Below are 12100 nucleotides of genomic sequence, written 5' to 3' on the forward strand. Positions count from 1 at the left end.
ACACACACAACATACTTCACCAAGGTGGGGCTCATGTTTCTTCCTAAGTATGTTATTGGAAAATATTCTTACAAAATTGCCCTTAAAGATTGAAACTTGCTCAAAGGCCAGAGATCAAACAAGTGATAAATAGCTGTTTTTAATAGGCTGGGGGGAGGCAACCACAGAGTGAGGCTGAGTGTTAAGAGCAGTAGAAGTGTTTTTATCCCATGTGAGGCAGAGGGAATAAACAGTAAGTTAATGAAATTTTTTAAATGATAAAAAGTTGGGAGGCACTGTAAATGTTGGAAAAGCCTAAGAATAATAGCAATGAAATCGTAAAGGGGAATTTTTTCAAAAAGGAAAAAATAATGAAATTCTACTGAGCAACCCCTGAAAAGCATGTTGAAATGAAATTAAATTGAGACAGTAGAGTCCTAAATTATAACACTTATTACAGTGCACTTTTTCAAAATTATTTACCTAATCATATCCATTGCTCAGTTGAAGCACTATGAGACGTTAATTCATTTAATTAGCAAAAGATTATTGCCTACTGACTACATGCCAGGGACAGTGTTAATGGGATGCACCAGCTAAGCAGTCTACCTCCTACTTTGTGAGTGCCCAGATTCAAGTTGAACCCATCATTGCATCCTCAGCATCTAATGTAACAGCCTGGAACATAAAGAAAGGAAAGAACAAGTGGTGGGTGCTTAAACAAAAATAGGAATGCTCACAGTCAAAACATCTAGAAGCAAAGTTAATGATAGTATATTTTTGTTGAGATTAAGTGTCAGAGACTGCATAAAGGCTTGACATGAATATTCATTAAATTCTAAATCATATTATGGGGCATTTGTCCCCATGTTACAGTGAAGAAACATGTCATGGAAAATAAGTAACACTTCTAAGGACAATATAGAAAGTTCATAGTGGCACTGTGGTCCAAACAGTTCTGTCTGATTGGTACTTTATACCTGCATGGATGTTTTTTATTACTTTCTTGACAGAAGGATGCATTTAAGAGAAGCTTTATTTAAATCAGTGCCTCTACTGCACTCTTCTGAGCACTGAAGTGATTCTGATGCAGGAACACTTGGACAAACTAAAACGAATTCAACCAACAAATAGCATCCATGATTATCTCATAGTTAACACCTCTTTATCAATATTAGAATTAGAATATATTGAACATGATCATTCAATCTTTATCCTGAGCCAAACTTTTATTTGTGAAACTTTTGGAAAACATTTATATCATCATTCCAGTTGACCCTCACAACCACCCTGTGATGTAAGTGATGATAATAGGAAAAGAAGAGTGATTTCTACAATTTCTTTTGAGGATTTCTAAGTTGAGTTTTAAGAATATTGATTGATTTGTCTAAGGACACACCAGAAAATGAGAGAGTCCCCACCCCAGCTTCCCTGATGCATTTTCCTAACCTTATTTGCACCAGAAATTCACTCATCCCAGGGAGGCTTGTATTACCTTCCTGTGACTTGTTTGCATCTATTTGCACAATGCGAAGAACTGCTTCAAAGACGTTGAGAGACTTATTCTAAAGAGTATATATAAAAATGTGAGGGCTGGGTGGGCCGCGGTGGCTCAGCGGGCAAGGTGCTTGCCTGCTGTGCCGGAGGACCTCGGTTCGATTCCCGGCCCCAGCCCATGTAACAAAAACGGAGAAACAGAATACAATAGAACAAGAAAATGTTTAGAAATGTTTCCCTTTCTTCCTTCCTTCCTTCCTTCTATCCTTCCTTCCTTCTCTCTGTCTTTCCTTTAAAAAAAAAAAAAAAAAAAAAAAAAAAAAAATGTGAGGGCTAAGTTTTGAAGTACCCCATAAATGCTGAAAAGTACAAACCAAAATAGACCTCAGGAAAATAGTCTGAAATCAATGAGCAGAATTGCTCTAGAAATCAATATCAACAAAAGGAGAAAAATGGCTGAAAACTGAGGACAAATTAGAATTGCACACACAATGTGATATAGTACCCTAACAGGCAGTGATTTCCAAGGCGGCAAATAAAGAGACACTTGATTCTAGGATGAGAAAGTAATAGCCCTTTTCTAAAAAGCTCTAGGGAGACTGCTTCTTATAACAGTGTTTGAGGGAATACAGCCCCTTCACCACCAAGAATGGGAGTAGAAACATCAATTTCCAAATTAAGCTTAAGGAGTTTAATGCATGTAGATTGGTGATATAATGGCAAAGAAGTCCTTCATTCTGAATAACAATACCAGTGCTCTATAGAAAGAAGGATATTATTTAGTCTAATTTATGTAGGCCTATGAAAGCAAACCAACTAACCAGTGAATCTTGGGGCTAAAAGAAAGAAAAGAGGCTAACTCCATTGCTCTCAGAATGATATAAAACATATTTAACATAAAATTATATCTTTATTTTAACATAAACCTCAGTGTCAATTTTTTTTGCTCATTTATTCATACACTTGAAAAATTTTTATTGGGCAAGTGCTATGCACTAAGCATTGTGGTAGGGGCTAAGGATATAAAACTTTATATCTACCCTTGAAGAACTCATTCCTAATTCAAAATGCAATCTTAAAGACATAATTTTCTTGAATGTAATATGTGTCCTAAAATGCACTTCTCTGTATTCATAATGAAAAGAGGCAGAAAGAGGAGGAAGTGTGTATTAGTCAGGGTTTTCTAGGGAAACAGAACCAAGAAATATCTGTAAATATGAGATTTTATAAGAGTGTCTCATGCAACTGTGGGGATGCACAAATCCAAATTCTGTAGGGCAGGCCACAGGCTGGCAACAAAATGAAGGAGTTCAATGAATTCTACAGGCTGGCTGAAGTAGAGATGAAAGTTCTCTCTTCTGACTGCTGAAATCTTCACCTCTCCCTTAAAAGTCTTCAATGGATGGATTCTCTCATTGTAGACGATGCTCCCCTTAGTCGATCATAGATGTAATCAGCCATAGATGCAATCAACTGACAGATGATTTAATAAACTAGCCTTCTGGTTTATTAATCAGTCACAATTGTCCTTGTGGTAACAGTTAGGCCAGTGCTTGCTTGACCAGAAAATGGGGCACCATCACCTGGCCAAGCTAACACATGAACCTGACCATCACAGTCCACCCCTTGTCAACTTGGTGGCTATATACATCAACTTAAACATACTTATCACTAAATAGAACACAATAACAAACTAATATTTTGCCTAACCATCCTGAACTGTCTTGCATGCAACCAGAAACACACTAAGTTTCTCTGGAATAGGGTGCAAGTCCTCGGGTAACATTCACTCCAAAATATAATATTCTATAACATAAATATGACAATATAAACAGGACAACTTATGCCATACAAAAAGGAGATAAGATAGAGAAGGAAACAAAGATATTTGCTTTATATACAAATTCAAACATACTCATAACAAAGAAAGGAAGAAATATTCATAGCATCATTTCTGTAACTGGTCATGTAATTGAAGTTCATATTTATCATTACCTTCCCCTAATACACATTCCATGTTCCTTATACCCTCATCAAGCACCTCAGCTGCCTGGTGGGGTGACTCAAACCTTCATTACTGAAGTTCCTAGGCCATTTTGGTAGTCCTGCCAGGCTTGGTTTGTTATGGTTTTCCATTTAATCACAGGGCACAGTAATAGTAAGAGATGCCCTAGGGGATCTACTGCATTCCAAGAAAACTCTTCTTTATCTCCATTGTGTAGTGACAGTCTTATTTCTCGGTGATAGTATCTCAATCAACCCAGCCAGTACAGAAATTCTCTTCCTTGCCTGTTGATTCAGAGGCATGAGAAATACAAAGTGGCCAGGTGGCAGCCTTCACTTCCAGTTCAATGGAATCATTATTGTATCTCCTGGTGGGAAGACATCTCTTTTTTGAATTAAGACCTGTAGTCCAGCAAAACTTGGGGTTGCATAGACAGGAAGCAAAGAAATTTCTAGTGGATCACTAGGGGTGACAATGAGTGGTAACATTTCAACCCCTTGATTCCTGGACCCATGTATTCTAGCTATGGGAGAAATAGCACCATAGAGTGGACACTGATTCAAAGCATACACAGCCTCCTGGAAAACAACTGCCCCAGCCTTGCAAGGTATTGCCACATACTTGGCACAATAACTGAGTCTTCAAAAAGCCATTCCACTGTTCTATCAACCCAGCTATCTCTGGATGATGGGAAACATGGTAAGACCAGAGAATTCCATGAGCGTGTGCCCATTCCCACATTTCATTTGCTGTGAAGTGGGTTCCTTGATCAGAAGCAATGTTGTGTAGAATACCATGGTGGTGGATAAGGCATTCCATAAGCCCACAAATGGTAGTTTTGGCAGAAGCAATGCATGCAGGGAAGGCAAATCCATATCTGGAGTATGTGTCTATTCTAGTTAGAACAAATCACTGCCCCTTCCATGATGGAAGTGGTCCAATGTAATCAATCTGCCCACCAGGTAACAGGCTTAACACCTTGGGAAATGGTGCCTCATCAGGAACAGAGTGTGGGTCTCTGCTGCTGTCATATTTGCCACTCAGTAGTGGCCATAGCTGGGTCAGCCTTGGAGTGTAAGTCCATGTTGCAGAACCCATGCATAACCTCCATCCTTACCACCAGGACCAATCTGTTCATGAGCCCATTAAGCAAGTGTCTGGGGAAAGAGGCTGACTGGTATCCACAGAATGGGTCATCTTATGAACTTAATTACTAAAACCTTCCTCTGTTGAAGTTATCCTCTGGTGAGCACATGGGACACAAATATCTTATGTTTTTTGCCCACTCAGAAAGGTTTATACACATACCACTTCCCCAGACCGATCAGTTATCAATCTTCCAATCATGCTCCTTCCAAGTCTCTGACAATCCAGCCAGACCATGAGCAACAGCCCATAAGTCAGTTTACAAATACATCTCTGGCCAGTTCTTCTAAGCAAAATAAACAACCAGATGCACTGTTCAAATTTCCACCCACTGGGGGGATTTCCCCTCACCACAGTTCTTCAGATACATCCCAAAAACTGACTGTGGTGCTGCAGCCATCTACTTTTGGGTAGTACCTGCATGTCATGCAGAACAATCTGTAAACTAGACCCGAGTTTTCTCTTCCCCAGTCAAATGACTGTAAGGACCTCCTCAAGAGGCCGTACCTCTGGACTGGGGAGGAGAAGGTAATGTGGTAAGAGTGGGGGCCATGGACATTTGAGACACTTCTTTGTGTAACTTACTTATACCTTCAGGACCTGCTCAAGTCCAATCTTGTATAGACCAGTTCCATTTTATGATGGAATGCTGCTGTGCACACCCAACTTTATGGTTTGGTGGGTCAGACAACACCCCACCTCATGATAGGCAACTTAGGTCTCATGATACCTTGTTGGTCCATGGTAAAGTGTTCAGTTTCTACTAAGGCCCAGTAGCAGGATAAAAGTTGTTTATCAAAAGGAGAGTAGTTATTTGCAGAGGATGGTAAGGATTTACTCCAAAATCCTAAAAGTTTGCATTGTGATGCTCCTTAAGGTCCTGCCAAAGACTCTAGTCAGCCTCTCTATTTGCCACTGACACTTCCAGCACCATTGTATGTGCTGGATCATATGGCCAAAGTGGCAGAGCAGTTTGTACAGCAGCCTGGATCTGTCACAGAGCCTCTTCTTTTTCTTGTCCTCACTCAAAGCTAGCAGCTTTTCTGGTCACTCAGTAAATGGGCCAGAGTAGCATACCTAAATGAGTAATATGTGGTCTCCAAAATCCAAAGAGGTCAACTATGTGTTATGCCTCTTTTTTGGTTATAGGAGGGGACAACTGTAACAGTTATCCTTCACCTTAGAAGGGATATCTCAACATACTCCACACCACTGGACACTTCGGAATTTCACTAAAGGAGAAGGCCCCTGTATTTTTGTTGGATTTATTTCTCATCTTCTGATACACAAATACCTTAACTAGGTCCAATCAACATTATCTCATCAATATGATGGACCAGTGTGAAGTCTTGTGAGAGTGAATAATGGTCAACATCTCTGCAGATAAGATTATGACATAGGGCTGGAGAGTTGATATACCTCTGAGGTAGGACAGTGATGGTATACTGCTGGTCTTGCCAGCTGAGAGCACACTGTTTCTGGTGGTCCTTACTGTCAGCTATCAAAGAAAAAGCATTTGTCAGGTCAATAGCTGCATACAAGATGGCAGGGGATGTGTTAATTTGCTCAAGCAAACATACCACATTTGGAACAGCATCTGCAAGTGCAGTCATAAACTGGCTAAGATTGTGATAATCCATTGTCATGTTCCAAGAGCCATCTGTTTTCCTGTACAGGCCAAAAAGGAGAGTTGAATGGGGATGTGGTGGAAATCACAACCCCTGCATCCTTCAAGTCCTTAAAAGTGGTACTAATCTCTGCAATCCCTCCAGAAATCTAGTATTGCTTCTGATTCACTATTTTGCTAGGTAGGGGCAGTTCTAGTGGCTTCTAATTGACCTTTCCTGTCATAATAGCTCTCATTCCACAAGTCAGTAAATCTTTGTTGGTTATTTTGTCAGATGCTCAGTATGCCTCTTCCAATTACACATTTCAGAGCAGGGGAAACAACCACAGAATGGGTCCAGGGACCCCTGAACCCATTTTGGAATGCACTTGAGCTAACTCTCCATTGACCACCTGACCTCCAAAAGCCCCTACTCTGACTGGGGGACCAGAGTGACGTTTTGGGCCTCCTAAAATTAATTTCACTTTGGAGCTAGTGACTAGTAATCTCTGAAATATCTTATCATTTCCTTTACCCCTGTGGAGTTACACTGGTAAAAGGTCATAGGTCATAGGTTTCCTCAGGGAAGGCTGGGAGGAAGATTAACACTACACAGTTTTTGTAGTGTAACAGGGTCCTTCTCCAAAAGTACCTGGACTTCCCCTCATTTATGGGACTCTGGGTCTGTGAACAGTCTCAAGCCAGAATTAATTAAGGAACCATAACTCTGTTTTTGTAATTCAAGTTAGATTTTTGTTCACTTGACCTAGAACACTTCCGCTCTTATAGATCTAACAAGAATTTAGTAGATTCCCCAACTATTTTACTTCTGAGCACCCTATGAGCTACTAGCTAACACCATGAGTCTCTGAGTCAGATTATTCTGACTGCTGCTTTGAGTCTCCTGCCTATTATGGTGGCCACACCTACCTTACCTATGGTGGTTAACTGTTGCCACCTGGCTTCTACCAACTAAGGATGCGATCTTCCCCATTGTGTTTAAGGATTCCAGCTCAGTGACAGCAGTTCCCACAGTAATATCTGATTTACAGAGAAGGGTGACTACATAGTCCTTTGGGGACAATGGAGATAGTTGCACAAATTTATTCTTCAAAGTTCTGGTCAAAGATGTGTCCTCTGGAGATGCATGAGGTATGTAAGCAGGTTTTCCACGATAAATTCACTCTAACATTCCAATCTCTCTAAAGGCCTCTGGATCCCCTCATCTACATTATACCAGGGCAGTTTTGGCATTTTGACCTTAGGTAATGTCAGCCACATTTTGATCTATGTTTCAGCCAACAACGCAAAGTGTTAACGCTCTTTCTAATTCCTTAAGCCACAACATTGAATGCAGAATCTCTGATTATGGGGCCCATATCAATAAATTCAGTCTGATCTGACTTTATGTTCCTTCCATCATTATCCCACACCCTTAATAGCCATTCCTATATTATCTTGATTCCTCTCTATATAAATTGGAAAACTCATGCAATTCTTTTGGAGTATAGCATAACTCCTCACAGATCGCATTTTGCATTTACCTTCCAGGCCCGTTGGGATTTTAGTAGAGTTATAAGTCTTGAAGAAAAGAGGGGTGGTGAGGGTGGGACTGAAAAGAAATAGAAGTTTCTTTCAAGCCAATTGCCTCAGGGCATTCCATTGAAGTTTCATCTAGTGAAATAGCATCAATTTCCTCAGATATACAGGAGGAGGGATATTCCCCAGGGGAGGTGGTTACAGGTTTAGCAGGCACTAAAGGGTTAATCTCTTCAGTTGGAGTTTGAATGGCAGGCTCCTCTGGGAGACTGGAGGTTGGGAGGCTATTTCCAGGTCATGCAGCTGCCTTCACAGGGCAGGCTGGAGATTGGGTGATGGTTTTCTTAAGACAGGCTGGAGGGGGGCTACTGTTTCCTTAGGACAGACTATTACAGGTTTATCTAGCAAAGGCTCAGCAGAATCCAGGTTTCCAATGTCCCCACCACCATAATTTCAACCCATATGTCCCCATCCCAAGTTTTAGGATTCCATTCTCTTCCAATAAAAGCCCTTACTCTGACAACAAATACCCTGCAAGGTTGAGAATTTAGTTTAGGTTATAAATGTGCTACTCACACAATGAGACTCTGAGTCTGGTTTTTAGAAATATCAAGTCTGTGACCACAGGAAATAAGATTTTCTTTCAGGGCACACATAGAAAGTTTTATATCTTTCATATGGTATTTAAGTTGCAAATTTGAAGCCTTCAGTTCATCCCTTTCTCTCGTAACTGTATCCAGCCTATCTAAGAACAACAAGCCAACATTATTACACATTATACCTATGCATACAGACACACACATACATTATATATAAATTTGTTATCAAGTTACAAATTTGCCTAGAGTGGGTTGAGGAAGAAGAAATAATATTGTTTAAAAAGTGAGTTCATGTTTTCTCTCATTTGCCTTTATAACATAAAGTATCCATGTTATGATACATTCTTTCTCAACATTTTAATGGTTAAAAATATGGCATGAAGTGAATGTACTCACATCCTACTGGCAGGAAGAATGTAGAATGGATATGGTGCCAGGCTGGGAAGTGACACTAAGACAAACTACTTGATGTATACTTGCCCTCGATTGTCAATCCCATGGGTAAGGAAAATCTCATCCTTCCAGTAGCTGAGAAGATGATTGGACCATTCCATGTTTTGGCTTCCATTTGAATAAAGAACAGTCAGGACTTGTATCTAACTTGGACTGGGGCTTCTGGATAGGTTCATAGCCAAACTTTGCAGCAGTGGCTCATCTGTAGTAAAACTGAAGCATGTGCCCATGGAGATGGACATGGCAAATAGGTACCTCTTGCTTAGGTTTATCATGAGGTTTGACCTGTAGTTCAACATTCCCTGGCCCTATTTTGCTGAGAGTAGTCATTATTCCACCATTTCCTTCAATACCCAGAGTGGTAGTATCCTTACTGCCTACAAAGTCTATGGTTTGCCATGACCCTTTCCATATGAACCTTGAAAAATATTGGGGGATGGAGTAGCAACTTAACACTAATAATACCAATTATCTCTTTAATGGTAATAGTAAGAATTGTATGTGCCAGGCCCTGATCTATTTTGAATTCACTAATAAATTTAACCTTCAAAATAAACTTAAGAGGAATATATGATTATTTTCCATTTTAAACTTGAAGAAACTGAGAAAACATTTCTTAGATAATTTGCCTGAGAATGCTCAGCAGGCCAATGAAGGAGCTGGTTTTAGAATTGCAGTAGTCTGGCTTTGGAAACTATCTGCCTTACTATTATGTTACCTACTCATCAGGACCATGCCTATTCAATTAATCCAGTGAGTGGCACATGGCCACTCTAATAAGAGTCTACTAGCTATTAAAGCCAAAGTACAAGTTCACTAAACCAATTTACTGGAACCCTTGTGCTCATACTAAGAGAGGAAATAAGAAGTTCCATCTCTGACAAGGCCACTGTAGCTTCAAAGTGGAAATAGTCTATAGCCCTCACCCATTATCATTAATGCATAGCCTATTGGACCAGCTAAGAGTCAGATGTGCCAGGCATCTAAATTAAACACATTACATGTAAGAAACATTGGGGAGTGGATGTGGGTTAAATGCAAACAAAGTCCTTGATGAGGAATCAAAAGAAGTCACAGAAACCAGAAGCAAATACTGACACCAGTATTTGAGGGTCTTATATAAGCACATTACTCACAGCTATCTATATTAAAATTTGAAGACTTATTCCCAGGTCCATTCAAGATTACTAGTTATCAACACCACTAAATGTCCCCACTACTTGCTGAAATGATGCAAATCTACTCCAACCTTCATTATTATCATCTTCTCTTGGGGAAATCTATACAATTTTCTCCATACCAAGCTTCTGTAGCCAACCCTTCAACATTACACAAGTGGCTGCTCCATCCAGTCAATAAGTCATTTGAATGATAGCCAAAATTGGTCTCATGGAAAGGATAAAATGCAGCAGAACAATTAAGGAGGAAATCTTCCTAAGTCAATAATGTCCCAATGAAGCTAAGTCTTTAAGAGCTAAACTTTGTGACGTCCAACCCTGCTACCCATACCTGGTAGGAGGATCAAAAGAATGGTAGCACCTCTTATAATTCTGTACCTTCAAGCCAAAAATTCATTAACATAATCCCAACATATTCTCTCTTGTTACAAAAAGCATGCCAAATTCTCTCCATTTGTTTTCAACATATTCCTCCCTTGGAGTCCAAGTCTCAAGATTATCTCACTTGCAGGGCTCTAAGAGAAGTAAATTTAAATGCCCTTAGCTGAGGAAAACAAATTATTCCTAATAACAGAAATTGCAAATTCCTAATTACAGCTTGGAATGTAAATACTGCTCAAAACATATAAAGCAGAGTCTTGTCAAAAGTATCTGAGAAAATTAAGTGCCTTTTGCTGAAGAATCTCACCGTATCAGTTCACATAAATAACTCCTCCGTCCAGTGCGAGGACATGATAGGATTTGTTGAAATTTCAAATGTGCAGAGTTAGAACCTACAAAGGATCTCAATGCTTTGGACTTTGCTTAAGGGTGTAGCTCATAATCATTTGGAGTAAAGTCACCAAAACTATGCAGCAGTTCACATTATCCTACTCATGTTATCTTATTTGGCCACATAATAGCAAAGTTCAAGATTTGTGCCAATGCAAAATACCCAGAAGAGAATTTCTTGGGATACACGAGGATGTGCAGCATGCCTTTACTGCCACTGATATAAGATGAAACCTGATTTCATTATAAATTGCCAATAATCAGTACAGTTACCTTCCAAAATATCTTTTCATACGGTTCTTTGCAACATGATTGAGGTCAACATTAATTCTTCAAAATTTAGTTATCACTGAGAAGATATTACTGAAAATCATGTTATGACTGTGAAGTGCAGTTACTTCACAGAGATTTTTCCATTTATGCCCCCTAAGCAAAGTGACTCTTGAGAGAAGTTGATACCAGCAATAGGAAATTGATTTACAAGGTAAGAATGTGCTAACAGATTTCCTAGGGATGATTCCTAAGAATCAGTGTGCTTACAATGGGTGTCAATATCATTCCAGTCAGTATGACAATGCACTTAAAATAAAAAATATTTTTCACTGTACAAACTTAAAGAGAACCAGCATCAATTCAATATACTATTTCAATCTACATATAAGCAACTCACCATGATTTGTACTAAGTGAGCCAATTATTTAAAAAATTGCCTAATGTGACATGAAAGGAAATAAAAAGCAAGCCCACATGCCATTATTTTTAAGCTGGTTCTAAGAAGATTAGCATATATTGTTTTATCATGTCAAAATGGTAGACTAAGCCTCAAAGAGTTTCAACCATTGATAAGAAACAAGGTCTCAGAAAGCCACATGTGCAATGATCCCCCACTTCAAGAGGCTGACTTCAAGGAACTGTCAAGGGTCCTCTAAGAGCCACCCATGGGGTGTCAATAATAAAACAATTGGGAAATCCCTCTTAATATCCTCCCTGATCAGCTAGGGGATTATATTAATATGGACAACATTGAGAAGCAAAAATTAAATTATCACCTTAGAATATTTCAGGAATTGTTAGGTGAGTTTCATAGTAATTATAGTGAATAATAATTATATGAATAATCAGGGCATATAAGAGAGGAAAGGTCCAGAAAAATAAGAGATGGAAAGAGTGAGTAGTTGAAATGCCACAATATAGCAAATCTAGGCCTGAATTAGATAGGTAGCTGGGAAAATTTCTCTTGGGAGATAACCCTACTGAAGATGGTCAAGAAATTTTTAATAGAACCAAACTCCTTGATTTCATCTCTCTCAATGGGAGCACCATAAGT

General features: G+C 39.3%; 1 long non-coding RNA gene across 1 annotated transcript in view; it reads right to left on the reverse strand.

Moving 5' to 3' along the window:
* LOC143684876 (uncharacterized) overlaps window positions 1-12100 on the reverse strand; it is a 68737-nt gene that overhangs the window by 56229 nt on the left and 408 nt on the right. The gene's annotated exons all lie outside the window — the stretch shown is intronic.

Source organism: Tamandua tetradactyla, chromosome 5, assembly GCF_023851605.1.
Source record: "Tamandua tetradactyla isolate mTamTet1 chromosome 5, mTamTet1.pri, whole genome shotgun sequence".
In the NCBI taxonomy this organism is placed as follows: domain Eukaryota; kingdom Metazoa; phylum Chordata; class Mammalia; order Pilosa; family Myrmecophagidae; genus Tamandua; species Tamandua tetradactyla.